General features: G+C 41.4%; 1 long non-coding RNA gene across 1 annotated transcript in view; it reads left to right on the top strand.

Annotated features, from left to right (window-relative positions):
* LOC128045789 (uncharacterized) overlaps positions 1 to 14,744 on the top strand; it is a 48,693-nt gene extending 33,949 nt beyond the window's left edge. The window contains exon 3 of the long non-coding RNA XR_008199157.1: positions 14,508 to 14,744. This is a non-coding gene — a long non-coding RNA (uncharacterized LOC128045789). The remainder of the gene's footprint in view (positions 1 to 14,507) is intronic.
* The last annotated feature ends 5,918 nt before the right edge of the window (positions 14,745 to 20,662 follow it).

Genomic DNA, 20,662 nt, shown 5'->3' with positions numbered 1-20,662 from the left:
TGTACTCTAGACATTGTTACCTTTGGAGGTCCTTTGTAGTATCGCGTAAACATTAAAATATCACATGCCAGGGAATTCCCTGGCAGTCCAATGGTTAGGACTCTGTGCTTCTACTGCAGGGAACATGGGTTCTATCCCTGGTCAGGGAACTAAGATCCTGAAAGCCACAAGGTCATAAATAAATAAAATATCATATTCTAAATCAAATATGAAATTTTGCTATACAATTTTGACAAAATTTTGGAGAATTTTTTTCTGAAATTATTTAAACTACTATGAAAGCAAGAGAGGAGAGTGAAAAAGTTGGCTTAAAACTCAACATTCAGAAAACTAAGATCATGGCATCTGGTCCCATCACTTCATGTCAAACAGATGAGGAAACAGTGGAAACAGTGACAGACTTTATTTTGGGGGACTCCAGAATCACTGTAGATGGTGATTGCAGCCGTGAAATTAAAAGACGCTTGGTCCGTGGAAGGAAAGTTGTGACCAACCTAGACAGCATATTCAAAAGCAGAGACATGACTTTGCCAACAAAGGTCCATCTAGTCAAAGCTATGGTTTTTCCAGTGGTAATGTATGGATGTGAAAGTTGGACTATAAAGAAAACTGAGAAACAAAGAATTGATACTTTTGAACTGTGGTGTTGGAGAAGACTTTTGAAAGTCCCTTGGACTGCAAGGAGATCCAACCAATCCATCCTAAAGGAAATCAGTCCTGAATATTCATTGGAAGGACTGATGTTGAAGCCAAACCCCAATACTTTGACCACCTGATGTGAAAAACCAACTCATCTGAAAAGACCCCAATGCTGGGAAAGATTGAAGGCAGGAGGAGCAGGGTACAACAGAGGATGAAGTGGTTGGATGGCATCACCAACTCAATGGACACAGGTTTGAGTAAACTCCAGGAGTTAGTGATGGACAGGGAGGCCTGGCGTGCTGTTGTCCATGGGGTCGCAAAGAGTCGGACGTGACTGAGTGGCTGAACTGAACTGAAACTATTAGTAAGTAATGTTTAATTTATGTTTGCTTATCAATCCTCAAAAATTATGCAATCTTATGAATTCATGTAGAATGAAATAAAATCTAGCCTTCACATGCCTTTCAAACATAATGCATTTATTTTGATTAATTTTATAATTGAAAAACTTCACATGATACATGTGTGGACATTTATTTTATTCATTTCAAAAAATTGTGCAGACATATAACTTCGTTTTAAATGTTAGTATTTTAAATATATTTAAATACACTATAAATACATTTTAAAATGCATTACATAAATTCACAGAAAACCAATTAACCCAGAAAACTATAAATAAAAAAGTAAAATCCTTTTTCCTAGCTGGCATTCCCATTTTCTAGAGTCTAGAAGCCATCCCTGTTGATAGTGTCTTGTGTGTCCTTCCAGAAATTTTGCATGCATATCCCAGAATGACAATGAAAAAAATTAGTAGTCGATTTAAGAAAGAAATGGAAAATTTTATTCAGGCCAACCTGCAGATTATTACCCAGGAGATAAAGGAAATGGCAACCTGCTCCAATATTCTTGCCTGGAGAATCCCTTGGACAGAGGAGCCTGACGGGCTATAGTCCATAGGGTCACAAAGAGTCAGACACAACTGAAACAACTTAGCATACATGCAGCGTTCTGAGAGCTCTGAGGACTATTCTGCATCTTGAAGGTCAAAGCATATATAAATATGTAAGTTTTTGAGACAAAGGGTTATACATCACAGTAATATATTGACAGTTTTCATAGTCCAACAAGGTGAGTAGTGGCTTATTGTGACCCCTTACAGGATTGAGAAAAGAATGTTTTCTCCTAAGGTGTTACCTGTTGGTGCCAGGAGGAAATTGCTTTTTTTAGTGAATAAGCATTCCTGTGTCTTCTAAGGGGATCTAGTTAATGTATAATGCAGGTGCACAAGGTACGCTAAAGGGGAAGGGGTAGTGGCTCAAACAGGCAGGGAGAGAATTTTATGTTTAACATTTTTCTTGTCCTGTCTTAATAATAACTCTATTTCATCAGTTCTCTCTTCTGATAATTAATCAAAAGGTGATCAAATATTTAGTTCCTTGATGCTAGGATGGTCACTTACCTCCTCTGGTATACCATGTTCCTCAATGCTGGTTCCTAATACCCCAGTTCTTTCTTTTCTCTTAGAGGAGTTGTATTGGTAGGATGTCTGGCAAGGACTGATAGTTAATTTCAAGTGGTCCAATAGGACTTATGCCAATTTTGCCTTGCATGTATACTGTGCATGTCCATTATTTTATAGAGACTATAGATGTGATTAATAGTTTCAAATTGTTTGGATATCTTCTAAATGGGAGTAGGTGATACACAACATAAAGGCAAGAAACTATATCAATTTTTTTAAGTTACACGAACTGTTATTAAAATGCAGGAGTAACTATCATTAGCAAAGATTTAAGCCAACACCCTCCTGAATCAAACCATCTTCCTAACGTTTCACTTAAACTGGGAAGAGGACCATTCAGAGTGGAAATTTGATTTTTCATATGTGTCATAAGGCAGGTTACATTAGAAGACTCATCAGGTATAAAAACACAACATTCACTGTGTGTGATAGTGCAAGTTGCCCCTGTAGGACTGCTTTCCTCATCATGGAAACTTCTTAACTGAGCAAACTAATGACTTGGTTTCATGGGTGCATGCTCAGTTGCTAACTTGTGTCTTTGCGACCCCATGAACTGTAGCCCACCAGGCTCCTCTGTCCGTAGAATTCCCAAGCAAGAATACCTGTGTGGGTTGTCATTTCCTTCTCCAGGGCATCTTCTCAACCCAGGGATCGAATCCACGTCATCTGCTTGGCAAGCCGGAAGCCATCTGAGAAGCCCAATGATGGTTCAGTTCAGCTCAGTCGCTCAGTCGTGTCCGACTCTTTGCAACCGCATGAATCGCAGCACGCCAGGCCTCCCTGTCCATCACCAACTCCCAGAGTTCACTCAGACTCACATCCATCGAGTCAGTGATGCCATCCAGCCATCTCATCCTCGGTCGTCCCCTTCTCCTCCTGCCCCCAATCCCTCCCAGCATCAGAGTCTGTTCCAATGAGTCACCTCTTCACATGAGTTGGCCAAAGTACTGGAATTTCAGCTTTAGCATCATTCCCTCCAAAGAAATCCCAGGGCTGATCTCCTTCAGAATGGACTGGTTGGATCTCCTTGCAGTCCAAGGGACTCTCAAGAGTCTTCTCCAACACCACAGTTCAAAAGCATCAATTCTTCGGCACTCAGCCTTCTTCACAGTCCAACTCTCACATCCATATGTGACCACTGGAAAAACCATAGCCTTGACTAGACAGACCTTTGTTGGCAAAGTGATGTCTCTGCTTTTGAATATGCTATCTAGGTTGGTCATAACTTTTCTTCCAAGGAGTAAGTGTCTTTTAATTTCATGGCTGCAATCACCATCTGCAGTGATTCTGGAGCCCCAAAAAATAAAGTCTGACACTGTTTCCCCATCTATTTCCCATGAAGTGATGGGACCAGATGCCAAATTGCCAACATCCACTGGATCATCAAAAAAGCAAGAGAGTTCCAAAAAAAATCTATTTCTGCTTTATTGACTATGCCAAAGGCTTTGACTGTGTGGATCAAAATAAACTGTGGAAAATTCTGAAAGAGATGGGAATACCACACCACCTGACCTGCCTCTTGAGAAACCTATATGCAGGTCAGGAAGCAACAGTTAGAACTGGACATGGAACAACAGACTGTTTGCAGATATGAAAAGGAGTAAGGCTGTATACTGTCACCCTGCTTATTTAACATCTATGCAGAGTACATCATGAGAAACACTGGGCTGGAAGAAGCACAAGCTGGAATCAAGACTGCTGGGAGAAATATCAATAACCTCAGATATGCAGATGACACCACCCTTATGGCAGAAAGTGAAGAGGAACTAAAAAGCCTCTTGATAAAAGTGAAAGTGGAGAGTGAAAAAGTTGGCTTAAAGCTCAACATTCAGAAAACGAAGATTATGGCATCCGGTCCCATCATTTCATGGGAAATAGATGGGGAAACAGTGAAAACAGAGTCAGACTTTATTTTGGGGGGCTCCAAAATCACTGCAGATGGTGACTGCACCATTTAAAGCTTCCTGGGTGAATTTTGTTGATGCCTCTTTATAAATAATGACATATTCTATTCCAAGTGAAGGAACAAATATCATGACCAAATAATCATACCACTGGAACACTAATTGAACTGGTATGTATGTTAAGTTACTTCAGTCGTGTTCGACTCTTTGCAATCATATGGACTGTAGCCCACCAGGCTCGCTGTCCCTGGGATTCTCCAGGCAAGAATTCTGGGGTGGATTGCCATGCCTTCCTCCAGGGGATCTTCCCAACCCAGGGATCGAACCCATCTTTCAAGTCTCCTGTATTGGTAGGCAGGTTCTCTACCACTAGCACCACCTGAGTAGCCCAATTGAAACTAGCAGGCTGAATTAAAGACAGGTTGGCAGGGACTATTTTCAAGGCTGCCCATAGGTGACCTTGAGCCTAAGGAAAACCAATTGTTTATCTTCCTAACCAACCTGGGAATAGCTAAGGCCATAAATTTGTTCCATAAATCTATTGGGTCCTGTTAGGAGCTATTCAATATATTTAACATCTAGTGAAAAGGAATATTTATAGATAGATCAAACATAAGAGTTTAATGTAAGAGTGTCCCACTTCATAAGAGTGATATCATCAGTCACTTGCATGGTACTAGAATTCCTTTCTTCTAACCTAAAATGCAATTCATGGGGTCGCAAAGAGTCGGACATGACTGAGCGACTGAACTGAACTGAAGCTAAAATTGATAAGGGCCTTCCAATTAGAACCTTGGAGAGGAGAGATCCACCAAGGTAACCCAGGAATACTGGACATAGGTAATCAACCATAAATCCAGCAACTGGGTTGATTTTTGACACTTGCATAAGCCTGAGCTCAAGAAAGTAATGTTTAGTTCACAACTGAAAGTGTGATCAAGTCTCAAAGTAATTATTACACAGGTCTAGTTCGGCATCTTGGAAGCTGTCTACTTCAGATGTCGTCTTCTTTTTGTCCTGGTCTCGTACTGCTGGTCTCAGTATAAGAGGGTGTCAGAAACAGGAGTTTCAGTGCATTTAAGAGAGAAGGCCTGATATGGCCCCTTCCAACAAGGCTGTGGACAGTCCTTTATCTGATGTCTTTTGCAATGTGAATAATCTTCTGGTTGCAGGTCATGAGGCATCCAATCTGTATCCAAAAATAGATTACTGTGATAAACATCAGAAATAAATGTAGAATATCCTTTTAATAATTCAGTTAAGGGGCTTCTCTGGTGGACAGTGGTTAAGAAGCCACCTTCTGATGCAGGGGATATGGATTTTATCCCTGGTCAGGGAACTAAGAGTCTCACATACCACGGGGCAACTAAGCTCACACGCCACAGCTACTGAGCCTGCCTTCCACAGCTAGAGAGAAGTCCACATGCTGAAAAGAACCTGTTAGCCACAACTAAGACTTGATACAGCCAAAAATAAATAAATATCTTTAAAAATAAGTCTTAAAAAAATTCTATGAATCTTCCTGTAGATGAGGCATTTTTGCAAAGACATCAGAATTATGTCTTAGAAGGACAAAAGACTTTAAAGGTATAGCTAGAGATCTGATTACAATGCAATTGACAAAGAAATTTAGTTATTCTATGATGTACAACATTTTAAGATCATAATTAGAATTATGACCGGTAGCATTATATCAGAACATATCCAATTTTAGAAATTTTATATAATTTATAAGAATATTTATATTAATGACATTTTATCCATACAGTGCAACCTGAGAAGGTTTATCTCCACTCTACTAGGCAATGCTTCCCATATAACCCAACATACCAAACAATCCTAATTGTTTTAATCTCTCTCTGGGATGCTTCAGGGAGCATCTAAAGTATCTCCAAATTAGCTGGAGGCAGGAGAGAATTTTGTGTTTAAAAATGTTCTTGTCCTAAAAGAAAAGTTCTTGCCCTGCCTTAAAATAAAAATAATTTTATTTCATCTATTCATCTATGAAAATACACGAATGGTATTGCATGATATGTACAATGCATCATGATATTTTTCACTTCCACTAATTACTATGGAAGGTTTTCTTTTTTCATACCTATGGATTTATTTCATTGTTTTCAAATGTTGCATAACATTCTGTAAGATGAACTATAATGTATTGAGCTAGTGCCCTGTAAACATATCTTCTTAAAAATGCTTGTCTTTGGGGGTATAGTGGCATTGTGGGTGACTTTTTCTGCCTTATATTTATAACAATATTAAAGCATCTATGCTATTTCTATAATTTTTTTTTTTTTTGCCATGTCGCTTGACTTGTGGGATCTTAGTTCCCAGAACAGGGACTGAACCAAGGCCCTCAGCAGTTAACCACTGGACCACCAGGGAATTCCCTATAATTAGCTATTTTAATTTTTTTTTTTTTAAAAAAACCATCTTTTAGGGTGTTGTTTGCAATAACAAAATTCAACAGGGGACTCTGGGATTCAGTAAAGACTGAGAAGGGGCATTTGAATCTACTCATTCAGGAATAGATAATGGCCCCTAATTACATTTTCAATAGAGGTCAAAACCAAATTATTGCAAGTTAAGAGGTGAATGTAATTGCCAGGCAGATAATTTGTTAGAGGAGTTTGCCAAAGAGTGGTAAAAACAGGACAGACTCTTTAAAGAGCAGCAAAGTTAGGCAAAGGCTTCGTTCCAATTTGGAAAGGCACAGACAAAACAGGTGTAAGGCCTACCTCCTTTGCTATTTTGATTATAAGCTTAAAGAAGACCTGATTAACAGTGGAGGGTTGATAGTGTTGCAGGAGGGGGGCCCCACCCAGGGCCCAAGAGTGGGCTCTTGTTTAACACTCAGAAATGAGTTGTCTGAGGAGACTCGCATGCCGACAAAGCAAGAAGCAATATTGGGAAGGGCGCTGGGGGTGGGGAGAGTAGGAGGGTAAGGGGTACCCAGGAGGACTGCTCTGCCACATGGGTCACAGTCTTGGGTTTTATGGTGATGGAATTAGTTTCCTTTCTGGGTTGCATCTTGCCAGCCATTCTGACTCAGGGTCCTTCCTGGTGGTGTGCACATCACTCAACCAAGATGGATTCCAGCGAGAAGGATTCTGGGAGGACACTTTGACTGGTGTCTAGTCTCTCCTTTGGAGCTTTCCTGAATTCTCGTTGGTGCTTGCTAGTTCTGTGTCCTTACCGGGATCTCCTGTCCTACAATAGCTCATGCAAATGGTTACTGTGGTGCCTGTTTCAATTTCTCCTATCAGTAGCAGCCTAAAACAATGTCCTCACCTTTTTCTTTTTGTTGTTTTATTTGGTAAAAAGGGAGTGAAGGTAAAAGGTCCTCATAAATTATGCTCTTGTGAGGTCAGTAACCAGGCACTCGGAAGGCCTTGATCATAAATCCCTCACGGTTCACCCATAAGCAAAATCGAGTTTGTGTCAAGCTGGCTTCTTGGAAAATGTGAGGAGATCTATTATATTTAAAATCCTAAACTCATATTTGCCTTGCTGAGGGTCTTTTTGTTTTGTTTTTGCCCATGCCATGCAGCATGCAGGACCTTAGGTCCCCCTACCAGGGATCAAACCCATACCCCCTGCTTTGGAAGCACAGAGTCTTAACCTCTGGACCGCCAGGGAAGTCCCCTTGGTGAGAGTCTTTTGAAGAAGAAAATAGAGAGAACAAAATAACCAGAGAATATAAATTAGGTTGATAAACAGGAATAACTTAGGCAAAATTATGTAGCTTGAGAGTTACCCTATTCTTGGGTAGTTCTAGAAGTAATGTCCTCATCTTGCTTAACATGAGGATTAGCCCTCACTTGGGGGAATTTCTGGCTGGGTTAAAGGGGAATGTGGTACCAGGCCAGTGAAGATATATTTTGGACAAAACACTGGGCCTTAACCCACTCCTCAAATCACATCATTTTGAATAGGAAGTGTTTCCAGCCATCCCAGTTCCAGCCACTGCAGCAGTGAGGGTGTGCCCTGAGGGGAATTCAGGATCAAGAAAAACAGGAAGCATTCTGTGCCTTGGATATTGGCCTTAGTTAAGATGCATATCTAAGGAGTACTTTCAATGAAGCCAGATCCTTGCATCTTTCCAAAATAGAAGACTGCTAAAATCATCAATTTGTAATATCTGTTCTTTGTGATTAGCAGTAATCTTTTGATGTTTGACTACATGTTTCCAGCAAAAAACTCATATGCCCTGGGACTTCACTGGCGGTCCAGTGACTAAGACTCCGTAGTCCCAGTGCAGAGTGCTGGGGTTTGATATCTGGTCAGGGAACTAGATCCCACATGCCACAACTAAAGATTCCACATGCTGCAGTGAAGATCAAAGATCCCATGTTCTACAACTAAGACCTGGTGCAGCCAAATAAATATTAAAACAAAACAGAAAAACAGGGGCTTCCCTGGTAGTTCAGTGGTAAAGAATATGCCTGCAAAATGCAGGAGGATATACAACTAAGCCGGCGTGTCACAACTCTTGAGCCTGTGCTCTAGAACCCAGGAGCCGCAACTGCTGAAGCCCATGTGCCCTAGAGCCCTTGCTCCACAGCAAGAAAAGCCCCCTTGATGAGAAGCCTGAGCTCTGAAATTATACAGTAGCCCCCCTGCTTGCTGCAACTAGAATAACGCCTGCACGGCAATGAAGACCCAACACAGCCAAAAACAAACCTAAAACAAACAAACAAAAGAACAATAAAAATCTCATATACCCTGGCTTTCCCTTGACCTGTCCGGAACTGTTCCTCAGTTTTCTGAGAAGTTGTCTCCCGGGCTGTAGTAGTCAGTTCAGTTCAGTTCAGTTCAGTTCAGTTGCTCAGCCATGTCTGACTCTTTGTGATCCCATGAACCGCACCACGCCAGGCCTTCTTGTCCATCACCAACTCCCAGAGTCCACCCAAACCCACATCCATTGTGTCGGTGATGTCATCCAACCGTCTCATCTTCTGTCGTCTCCTTCTCCTGCTGCCCTCAACCTTTCCCAGCATCAGGGTCTTTTCAAATGAGTCAGCTCTTCGCATCAGGTGGCCAAAGTATTGGAGTTTCAGCTTCAACATCAATCCCTCCAATGAACACCCAGAACTGATCTCCTTTAGGATGGACTGGTTGGATCTCCTTGCAGTACAAGAGACTCTCAAGAGTCTTTTCCAACACCATAGTTCAAAAGCATCAATTCTTTGGCGCTCAGCTTTCTTTTTAGTCCAACTCTCACATTCAAACATGACTACTGGAAAAACTATAGCCTTCACTAGATGGACCTTTGTTGGCAAAGTAATGTCTCTGCTTATTAATATTTTGTCTAGGTTGGTCATAACTTTCCTTCCAAGGAGTAAGTGTCTTTTAATTTCATGGCTGCAATCACCATCTGCAGTGATTTTGGAGCCCAGAAAAATAAAGTCAGCCACTGTTGCCACTGTTTCCCCATCTGTTTGCCATGAAGTGATGGGACCGAATGTCATGATCTTCGTTTTCTGAATGTTGAGCTTTAAGCCAACTTTTTCACTCTCCTCTTTCACTCTCATCAAGAGCCTCTTTAGTTCTTCTTCACTTTCTGCCATAAGAGTGGTGTCACCTGCATATCCGAGATTATTGATATTTCTCCCTGGAATCTTGATTCCAGCTGGTGCTTCCTCCAGTCCAGCGTTTCTCATGATGTACTCTGCATAGACGTTAAATAAGCAGGGTGACAATATACAACCTTGACGTACTCCTTTTCCTATTTGGAACCAGTCTGCTGTTCCATGTTCCAAAGATCACAACTCAAAAATTTTAGGTTGTGCATTTTTCTGCAGTTGATACCCTGTAAAGAGCATTCTCTTCTAACACCTAGAATCCTCTGTGTTTAGGCTGAGTCAAGGTCTCTGAATACTCTGTGGTGGCCAGGCTAGCTGTGTAGAAAAGGGGGAGGGGCGCGGGCAGGTGAAGGGCTCAGAGGAGGGGGGAAAAGTGACTTTTCATGTTACCTTTTCATATTTTGAATCTCTTGATTTTTTTTTATTATGGAAATATATCATTTCACTCAAAAATATAAGTTGTTTTAAAGACTTGGTTAAGGGAGGGGTGAGAGGAAGGCTCAAGAGGGAGGTGATATGTACATACATACAGCTGATTCATGCTGTTGTATAGCAGAATGTAACACAACATTGTAAAGCAATTATACTCCAATTCAAAAAAAAGACTTGATTAAGACTGAGAAGAGAAATTTGGTTTTGTTTTCTGGTCAGCATGGGCTCCAGGATTTACTTCATTTCATTCCTACTTCTTCATTTGATCTGTAATTTCATACTGTGATGTTTTAGTTTAGGGCCCTCTCCCTGCAAACCACAGCTCCAACCCAAATTAACTAATCTAAACAAGTCAGCTTATGTATTGGTCTCCTTTTCTTTCACCACATCTTTGTTTCCCATCAGCAAACAAGACATCTCGCTAAACACAGACTAACCACCTGAAGCCTGACAACTGAGTTACAGGCAGACGCCAGCCCTGCCTGCTATTAGCTGCATGACCTTCAGCAGGGTGCTCATAAAACGCTCTGGAATTTGGTTGCTTCATGTGGGGCTGAGGAAGGTGCACTCACAAGGTTAGAGCTCAAAGGGCCTAGACTCACTTTTTGGTTCTCCCACTTGGTTGCTCTGTAAACCTGGGCATGCTGCTTGGCCTATGAGCTTCAGTTTTTTTTTAAAAAAATAGTGATGAATCTTCTTTCCAGGGAGGTTGTGAAACTGAGATAAGAAATGTCAATATACCTGCTGTCTAGGACAACTGGACTCTCAAATCCTATTAGTGTCTTTCCCTTCGTCTTTACCTTATTTCCAGTTTTGTTTTAAATTGGTAAAATGAGACTTGGTGAACTTTGTAAAGCCGGCCTGTGACTCAGGCCCCCTGCCTTTCATAGTGCTTCACAAGCTGTGAAGCAGAATTTTGTGGTTGTTTTGGCACCAGGCAGACTTGGGCCCCAGGCTGTGAATCTCTCTGTCCTCTCTAAATTGTGTTTGAATTCCAGAGGAGAGCTGTTTTTCTAGGTGGAAATTAGGTAAACTTTTCCAGGAGCTTGCCCCAGGCATCACGCTGAGGGCTGGGAGCTCCCTCTGCTAGACCTTCCCAACATTTTCTCTGGGCTCAGCAACGCAAAGCCACCGGAGTTGTCGGGTAGATATTGTTCTTAGAAGCCACCTGGATGCTGGCTCAGTCTCTCACTCAGGACAAGAGAAGCTGCTTAGACCTTTGAAACATATCATTGAAAACCTATTCACACTTACAGGAAAGCCAAACTGATGAGGATGATAAGGATGATGAGGATGATGACAGTAATAATAAGCCCTACCTGCTGTTCACTATGTATACATACTATGCTACGGGAGAAGCCAGGATGCCTTGAGCTTAGTCACTTGAATTAATTTTTAAAGCTTTTATTGTATTTCTAGCTTTTGTGAAGTTTTCCTCCTATAGCACATAAAAGTGTAAGATCATAGTTTTAAACTTAGCCATACTAAGATGAGGAAAGAGAGAAGACAGTTAGCCCAAAAATTAGTGAAGTGAAAGTCGCTCAGTCATGTAGTTTAGAAATGAGCCAGAGGTACACATGGAAGTTTAGAAGACTACATTAAGACACTTGACAGGGAAAAGATAAAGAAATAAAAGAGACACTTGGGGGAGTTCCCTGCTGGCCTAGTGGTTAGGATTTCCGGTTTTCATTGCTGTGGCCCAGGTTCAATCTCTGGCTGGCAAACTGAGATCCTGCAAACTGCTAGGTGCAGCCAAAAAAGAAAAAAGGAAGAAAAAGACACCTGGCATTGCCACTCAGAGGATTTGTAAACTTTATTAAACAGCAACTCTCTCTGGCCCTCAGCATATTTGTCTTAAGATGAGGGGGATTGGTGAAATAATATCAAACCCTCCCTAGCTCTGACTTTCCTAGGCCAGAAGCTTACAAAGTGAAGTTCTTTTGTTTCAACCATGTCCTTTTCCATGAGCAAGGGGGAAGAAAGAAAGGATCCCAATTTTTATATTTTATAGAGCAAATAGCCTATGCCAGGCACTGCATGAGCTATTTTGTTTACATTAATGTATACCTTAACTCCTAGAACAGCATTGTTCTGTTAATTTGACCAGTGGTCTTAAAATGGGGGTGGCAGTGGGAATGCATTGCCAGCAGTACCATCACAAGGTTCTCTTATTTCTATCTTATCAAGAAAACAAGAAAGTAGGGACTTCCCTAGTGGTCTGTTGCAGGGAAAAGCCAATTCTGACTCCATGTTGGAATTGTTTCTTTGACTTGCTTTTTGTTGCTTTTGTTATTATAATCATACATAATGGTCTGTCTCAGAGAATCATGCCCTTCTGCCTGACTGGTAAACTAAAGTGCCTTTGTTCAGAACCCTGTCCTCCCTTTAGATGGCAAGAATGAAGAAATTAACACATTCCCTGCCTGAGGCTTGCCATTCTAGGAGATATTTCCAAGATTAATGGCCACCTCCCCCAACCATCTCCGATCTATAAAAGAACCTGACATCCAGGTCCAGATAAGATGGTTATTTTGAGAGTTAGTCTGCCGTTTTCTTGGTCAACCAGCTTTCTGAATAAAGTCGAATACCTTGCCTCAACACCTCCTCTCCCATTCATTGGCCAGTCCTGCAATGAGCAGAGGGAGTTTGGAGTCAGTAACTGTTCAGTGGTTAAAAATTCTGCCTTCCAATGTTGAGGACATGGATTCGATCCCTGGTTGCCAAGATCCCACGTGTCTCGAGGAAGAGTCCTAAGCCAGTGCGCCACAAGAGACCATACGTGGTGCAATAAGACCCAATGCAACCAAATAAATAAATATATATTTTTTCAAAGAAAGCAATTAATAAACATAAATGGATAGACAGAAGCACGTATATGTATGTATTTATTATAAATAACATATTTTCATGTGGTACATAATTTAAATTTTACATTAGGTGCAAAATTAAAAAACAAAAGGAGTTGAAACTGTATGCTAGACATTGGGAGTAAGATAATCACAGTTAATCTACCAAGCATATTTTATTGGGGTTAATTGAGAGTTCATAATATGTCCAAATGAAGTTTCATGTATAAATCACAGGTGAACTGTTTCCCAATCCATCCTTTCTGTCCTTTTCCCTACTTAAAAAAATTACACATGGGGAACTTATCTGACGATTCAGTGTTTGAGAACAAGGCCGGGGACTCTTTGATCCCAGCTGGGAGAACTAAGATCCCACAGGCTTTGTGGCCTGAACAAAAAAAAAGAAAATGTAATTCACTAAATATTCTCCTTGTAAAGTAATCAGAAAGCATAGAGAAAAGACTTCTGGGCTGTTCTCCCCTCTGCCCTCCTCCCTACCCCCAACCCTGAACTTACTCACCCACTTATCCAGTCCTCTCCTCAGAGAGAGCCACAATTATTTAATTTTTTTTGGAGTGGGGGTGCGATTCTAGGTCTTCATTCCTGCACAGGCTTTTCTCTAGTGGCGGCAATCAGGAGCTAATGTCTACTTGCGCTGCTCAGGCTTCTCATTGAAGTGGCTTCTCTTGTTGTGGAACATGAGCCCTAGAGCGCTCAGGCTTCAGTAACTGCGGCTCCTAGGCTCTAGGGTACAGGCTCAATAGCTGTGGCTATTGGGCTTAGTTGGTCTGAGACATGTGGGATCTTCTCAGAGGGATCGAACCCGAGTCTCCTGCATTGGGAGGATTCTTTACCACTGAGCCATCAGGGAAATCCCACAATTCTCTTTTAGATGTGTATTGCAGCTCTATAAAAAAGTAAAGTTTCATCATTGATATCCTTAAGTCATTGCTTTAAGGAAAAAAAAAAGAGAGAGAGAGACTGGAAAGAGTAAGGGGAAAATGGGACTCGGTAACCTACAAAACTTTTTAGGCAGGATGTTTTTAAAATGCAGGTTCAGAATGGGAACTTGAACTGTGCTTGGTTTCCAGCATGAGCATCTGGCTACCCCTACCTTGGTAAATACTGCTGATTGACTGTCTCTGGCACTGGCCCACCTGCCAGGGACAGTCAAACACAGGAAAGCTGACAAAGTATCAGCATCTTTCACTTTTTCATTTTTATTCTTCATATTTATCAGTCTCTCATACTCGGATGATGGCTGAGAATGGGAGTTTCTCTTACACACAGTAGCAGAGACAGTTTCTCTTTTTCTCTTTCTTTTCTAAAGGACAATGTCAAGGACGTGTCAAAGCCAGGTCAGTAAATGTTACATCAGAGATACTGCTGCTATATTTACTCCCACTTGCCCTTCAAGCAAAGTAATTTATATGATGAAAAACAGCAGAGACAAACCGACCTGGATATCTTCAGAGAAAGAAAGCATTGAATTTTAAAACTGTGTGTGGTCTTGGCATTGCAATTCTCTGTGGACTAAATTTCCTTTTTCTCTCTTTCCCCCCCTTTTTAGAATTCTCTGAAGAAAGAGTTAAAGAGACATGGTACTTCATCCCAGGCCTGCAGACCTGCAGTTGCTATTCAGGATTCAATTCATTCCAGGCTGTCACCATAGCCTTGAGATGAGAGAGACTAAACAGATAGAATGACAAGCAGAATTACCACCAGATTTCCTTCTGTTCCACTCCACCCTGAAACCCTCTCTGGGAGTTTTCATTCTTCAAACCTCAGTTTTCTGCTTTTTAATCAATTCTGTTTGGGTGTTGTTTGGAGAATAAATATGAATAAGGTCTTGTGGGGAAAGAAGGGTTATTCAGCTTTGACTCCATTCAGTGATCATTTCTTTCTTTAAAAATTGAAGTACAGTTGATGTTGGGCTTCCAGATGGCTAAGTGGTAAAGAATCCACCCACCAATGCAGGAGACATGGAATCAATCCCTGGGTCAGGAAGATGCCCTGAGAAGTAAATGGCAACCCACTCAAGTATTCTTGCCTGGGAAATCCCATGCACAGAGGAGCCTGGCAGGGTACAGTCCATGGCTTAGCAAAAGAGTCAGTTACAATTTAGGAACTAAACAACAGCAATAACTTGATTAGCAACTGTTCGAATCTGCCCTTTGCAACTCAGGGAAGATTGTGGAGGCTGGGGTCTTGCCTACAAGAAATGGGAGACAGAAAGGCCTCTGTGCCTGCTCACTTTCAATCACAGACCAATCACAGACCAGAGTTCTCTGTGCTATATATATAGTAGGACGTAGTTTCTCCATCATATATATTAATATAATAGTTTGAATCTGCTAATCCCAAATTCCTGCTCCATCCCCCCACACACTTGGCCATCATAAGTCTGTTCTCTGTCTATGAGTCTGTTTATGTTTCATAGATAAGTTCATTTGTGCTATATTTTAGATTCCACATGATATCATATGGTATTTGTTTTTCTTACTTCACTTACTATGATAACCTCTAGGTCCATCCATGTTACTGCAAATGGCATTATTTCCTTCTCTTTTATGGCTGAGTAATGTTCCATTTTATATATGTACCCCATCTTCTTTATCCATTCATCTGTCAATGGACATTTAGGTTCTTTCTATGTCTTGCCTGTTGTGAATACTGCTGCTACGAACATAGTGGTTCATGTATCTTTTTCAATTATAGTTTTGTCCAGATATATGCCCAGGAGTGAGATTACTGGATCATATGGGAACTCTGTTTTTAGCTTTTAAGGAACCTCCATACTGTTCTCCGTAGTGGTAGCACCAACTTATATTCTGACCAACAGTGTAAGAGAACTCACTTTTTTCCACACCTTCTCCAGCATGTGTTATTTCAACAATCTTTTCTAAAGTACCTATTAAGTGCTCGCAGGGAATACCATCCAGAGTAAAACATTGCACCTACCCTTAAGGAGTTAACAATTTAAAAAATGGGGGGAAAAATGATAAAGAACCTTAACCTCAGGCAGCAAATGATAAATTTCAAATAAGGGAATTTTGAGGAAATAGGATTAGGGGAAGACCCTCATAGCTCAGTTGGTAAAGAATCTGCCTACAATGCAGGAGACCCTGGTTCAATTCCTGGGTTGGGAAGATTGGCTGGAGAAGGGATAGGCTACCCACTCCACATCCTTGTCTAACTCAGTGAAACTAAACCATGCCGTGTGGGGCCACCCAAGATGGGCAGGTCACGGTGGAGAGGTCTGACAGAATGTGGTCAACTGGAGAAGGGAATGGCAAACCACTTCACTATTCTTGCCTTGAGAACCCCATGAACTGTATGAAAAGGCAAAATAATAGGCTACTGAAAGAGGAACTCCCCAGGTCAGTAGGTGCCCAATATGCTACTGGAGATCAGTAGAGAAATGAATCCAGAAAGAATGAAGAGATGGAGCCAAAGCAAAAACAATACCCAGCTGTGGATGTGACTGCTGATAGAAGCAAGGTCTGATGCTGCAATATATTCTTCTTTATTCCTATGCAATAAAGAGCAATATTGCATAAGAACCTGGAATGTTAGGTCCATGAATCAAGGCAAACCGGAAGTAGTTCAACAGGAGATGGCAAGAGTGAATGTCGACATTCTAGGAATCAGAGAACTAAAATGGACTGGAATGGGTGAATTTAACTCAGATGACCATTACATCTACTACTGTGGGCAGGAATCCCTTAGAAGAAATGGAGTAGCCATCATGGTCAACAAAAGAGTCCGAAATTCAGTACTTAGATGCAATCTCAAAAATGACAGAATGATCTCTGTTCGTTTCCAAGGCAAACCATTTGATATCACAGTAATCCAAGACTATGCCCCAACCAGTAACACTGAAAAAGCTGAAGTGGAATGGTTCTATGAAGACCCACAAGACCTTTTAGAACTAACACCCAAAAAAGATGTCCTTTTCATTATAGGGGACTGGAATGCAAAAGTAGGAAGTCAAGAAACACCTGGGGTAACAGGCAAATTTGGCCTTGGAATGCAGAATGAAGTGGGGCAAAGGCTAATACAGTTTGCCAAGAGAACGCACTGGTCATAGCAAACACCCTCTTCCAACAACACAAGAAAAAACTCTACACATGGACATCACCAGATGGTCAACACCAAAATCAGATTGATTATATTCTTTGCAGCCAAAGATAGAAAAGCTCTAAACAGTCAGCAAAAATAAGACCGGAAGCTGACTGCGGCTCAGATCATGAACTCCTTATTGCCAAATTCATACTTAAATTGAAGAAAGTGGGGAAAACCACTAGACCATTCAGGTATGACCTAAATGAAATCCCTTATGATTATACAGTGGAAAGGAAAAATAGATTTAAGGGACTAGATCTGATAGATAGAGTGCCTGATGAACTATGGACTGAGGTTTGTGACATTGTACAGGAGACAGGGATCAAGACCATCCCCATGGAATAGAAATGTGAAAAAGCAATATGGCTGTCTGGGGAGGCCATACAAATAGCTGTGAACAGAAGAGAAGCAAAAAGCAAAGGAGAAAAGGAAAGATATAAGCATCTGAATGCAGAGTTCCAAAGAATAGCAAAGAGAGATAAGAAAGCCTTCCTCAGCGATCAATGCAAAGAAATAGAGGAAAACAACAGAATGGGAAAGACTAGAGATCTCTTCAAGAAAATGAGAGATACCCAGGGAATATTTCAGGCAAAGATGGGCTCAATAAAGGACAGAAATGATACAGGCCTAACAGAAGCAGAAGATATTAAGAAGAGGTGGCAAAAAAAAAAAAAAAAGAGATGGCAAGAATACATAGAAGAACTGTACAAAAAAGATCTTCAAAAAAAAAAAAAAAAGATCTTCATGACCAAGATAATCACGATGGTGTGATCACTCACCTAGAGCCAGACATCCTGGAATGTGAAGTCAAGTGGGCCTTAGGAAGCATCACTATGAACAAAGCTAGTGGAGGTGATAGAATTCCAGTGGAGCTATTTCAAATCCTGAAAGATGATGCTGTGAAAATGCTGCACTCAATATGCCAGCAAATTTAGAAAAGTCAGCAGTGGCCACAGGACTGGAAAAGGTCAGTTTTCATTCCAGTCCCAAAGAAAGGCAATGCCAAAGAATGCTCAAACTACTGCACAGTTGTACTCATCTCACACGCTAGCAAAGTAATGCTCAAAATTCAACTTCCAGATGCTCAAGCTGGTTTTAGAAAAGGCAGAGGAACCAGAGATCAAATTGCCAATATCCACTGGATCATGGAGAAAGCAAGAGAGTTCCAGAAAAACATCTATTTCTGCTTTATTGATTATGCCAAAGCCTTTGACTGTGTGGATCACAATAAACTGGAAAATTCTGAAAAAGATCAGAATACCAGACCATCTGACCTGCCTCTTGAGAAACCTGTATGCAGGTCAGGAAGCAACAGTTAGAACTGGACATGGAACAGCAGACTGGTTCCAAATAGGAAAAGGAGTACGTGAAGGCTGTATATTGTCACCCTGCTTATTTAACTTATATGCAGAGTACATCATGAGAAACACTGGGCTGGAAGAAGCACAAGCTGGAATCAAGATTGCCGGGAGAAATATCAATAACCTCAGATATGCAGATGACACCACCCTTATGGCAGAAAGTGAAGAGGAACTAAAAAGCCTCTTGATCAAAGTGAAAGAGGAGAGTAAAAAAGTTGGCTTAAAGCTCAACATTCCGAAAACGAAGATCATGGCATCCAGTCCCATCACTTCATGGGAAATAGATGGGGAAACAGTGGAAACAGTGTCAGACTTTATATTTGGGGGTTCCAAAATCACTGCAGATGGTGATTGCAGCCATGAAATTAGAAGATGCTTACTCCTTGGAAGAAAAGTTATGACCAACCTAGATAGCATATTCAAAAGCAGAGACATTACTTTGCCGACTAAGGTTTGTCTAGTCAAGGCTATGGTTTTTCCAGTGGTCATGTATGGATGTGAGAGTTGGACTGTGAAGAAAGGTGAGCGCAGAAGAATTGATACTTTTGAACTGTGGTGTTGGAGAAGACTCTTGAGAGTCCCTTGGACTGCAAGGAGATCCAACAAGTCCACTCTAAAGGAGATCAGCCCTGGGTGTTCCTTGGAATGACTGATGCTAAAGCTGAAACTCCAATATTTTGGCCCCTCACGCGAAGAGTTGACTCATTGGAAAAGACTCTGATGCTGGGAGGGATAGGGGGCAGGAGGAGAAGGGGATGACCGAGGATGAGATGGCTGGATGGCATCACCGACTCGATGGACATGAGTTTGAGTGAACTCCAGGCGTTGGTGATGGACAGGGAGGCCTGGCGTGCACTTCATGGGGTCACAAAGAGTCGGACATGACTGAGTGACTGGACTGACTGACTGACCCACTCCAATATTCTTGTGCTTCCCTTGTGGCTCAGCTGGTAAGGAATCCACCTGCAATGCAGGAGACCTGGGTTCAATCCCTGGGTTGTGAAGATCCCCTGGAGAAGGGAACGGCTACCTACTCCAGTATTCTGGCCTGGAGAATTCAATGGACTCTATAGTCCATAGGGTTGCAGAGAGTCGGACATGACTGAGCGACTTTCACTTCACTTCACTTCAGGGTTTCAAAGGAAGAAGCAGCCCTGAGATAGGAAATAACAAGAGGACATTCTTGAGTAGAGAAGAAAGAATAAAGAAAGATGTAGAGGAGGCCGAGCTCAGGATAAGTTCAGAGGACAAGGAGTCAGCAATCTGGTACATGTCAGGGAGCCATGGTGGTAAGTTGGATTCATATTGGAGACGTGAAGTCTATGTTAAAAAAAAAAAAAAGGAAGAAGTCTATACTTAATCATGTAGGTGTCACAGATATTTCGTTGAGGAGAGATGAAAATAAAGTAATGCTTTAGGGCAATTACTGTGGTGGCTAGGGTGGGCAGGGATAGCATGGGGGTAAAAGGAACAGGTGAGGGTGATGGCAGAGCATCAGAAAATCTTCCCTGAGCCACACGAATCTCTGCATCACATGCAGTAAAGGAAGAACTTCCCTTCTAGCACTTACATAGTCAGCATTTTCTCTTAGGCCAATTCGGTTTTGGTGAGCCTCTTTTCCAAGCATGACTCCTGGCTCCTCATCTGGCCTTGAGAATTCCATGGACTATATAGTGCATGGGGTCACAAAGAGTCAGACACGACAGAGCAACTTTAACTACACTTCCTGAGAACAGGGGCTTTATTTGTTCTTTTCCTCTTCCTCCTCTCTGTGCCAGCAGCCCAAATGCCCTCTCTGCTATGGCCAGCCATAGTCCTCACTCAGGATGGAAAGACTGGAACTTTCTTTCTGCTTTTGTTGAACCACTTTTCAACATCAATCTAGGACATCCACTTAATTCAGAGGGTTAGAAATAAATAAATAAATAATTGATAAGCAGACGAGGGAGGAGATGTACCTGTGTCATAATGAAAAGCCAAGCTTTGATTATGATCCTTTAAAGAAAAATGCAAGACAGCATTCGTTGAACATTATTATATATCTTGTATTTCACATGTGTTATCTCATTGCGTTCAGTTGGCAATCCTATGAGATAGTTACTGTTATTTACAGGTGAGAAAACTGCATAGAAAAGTTCAATAATTTGGTCAATAGTTCATAACAAGTGACAGAGTCAGAATTTGAATGACGTCTCTCTGCCCATAATCTTAACCACTGCTTGTGGACCTAGATGTTGTT

This window comes from Budorcas taxicolor, chromosome 3 (assembly GCF_023091745.1).
Source record: "Budorcas taxicolor isolate Tak-1 chromosome 3, Takin1.1, whole genome shotgun sequence".
Classification (NCBI taxonomy): domain Eukaryota; kingdom Metazoa; phylum Chordata; class Mammalia; order Artiodactyla; family Bovidae; genus Budorcas; species Budorcas taxicolor.
This window is presented reverse-complemented; position numbering and strand designations above follow the sequence as displayed.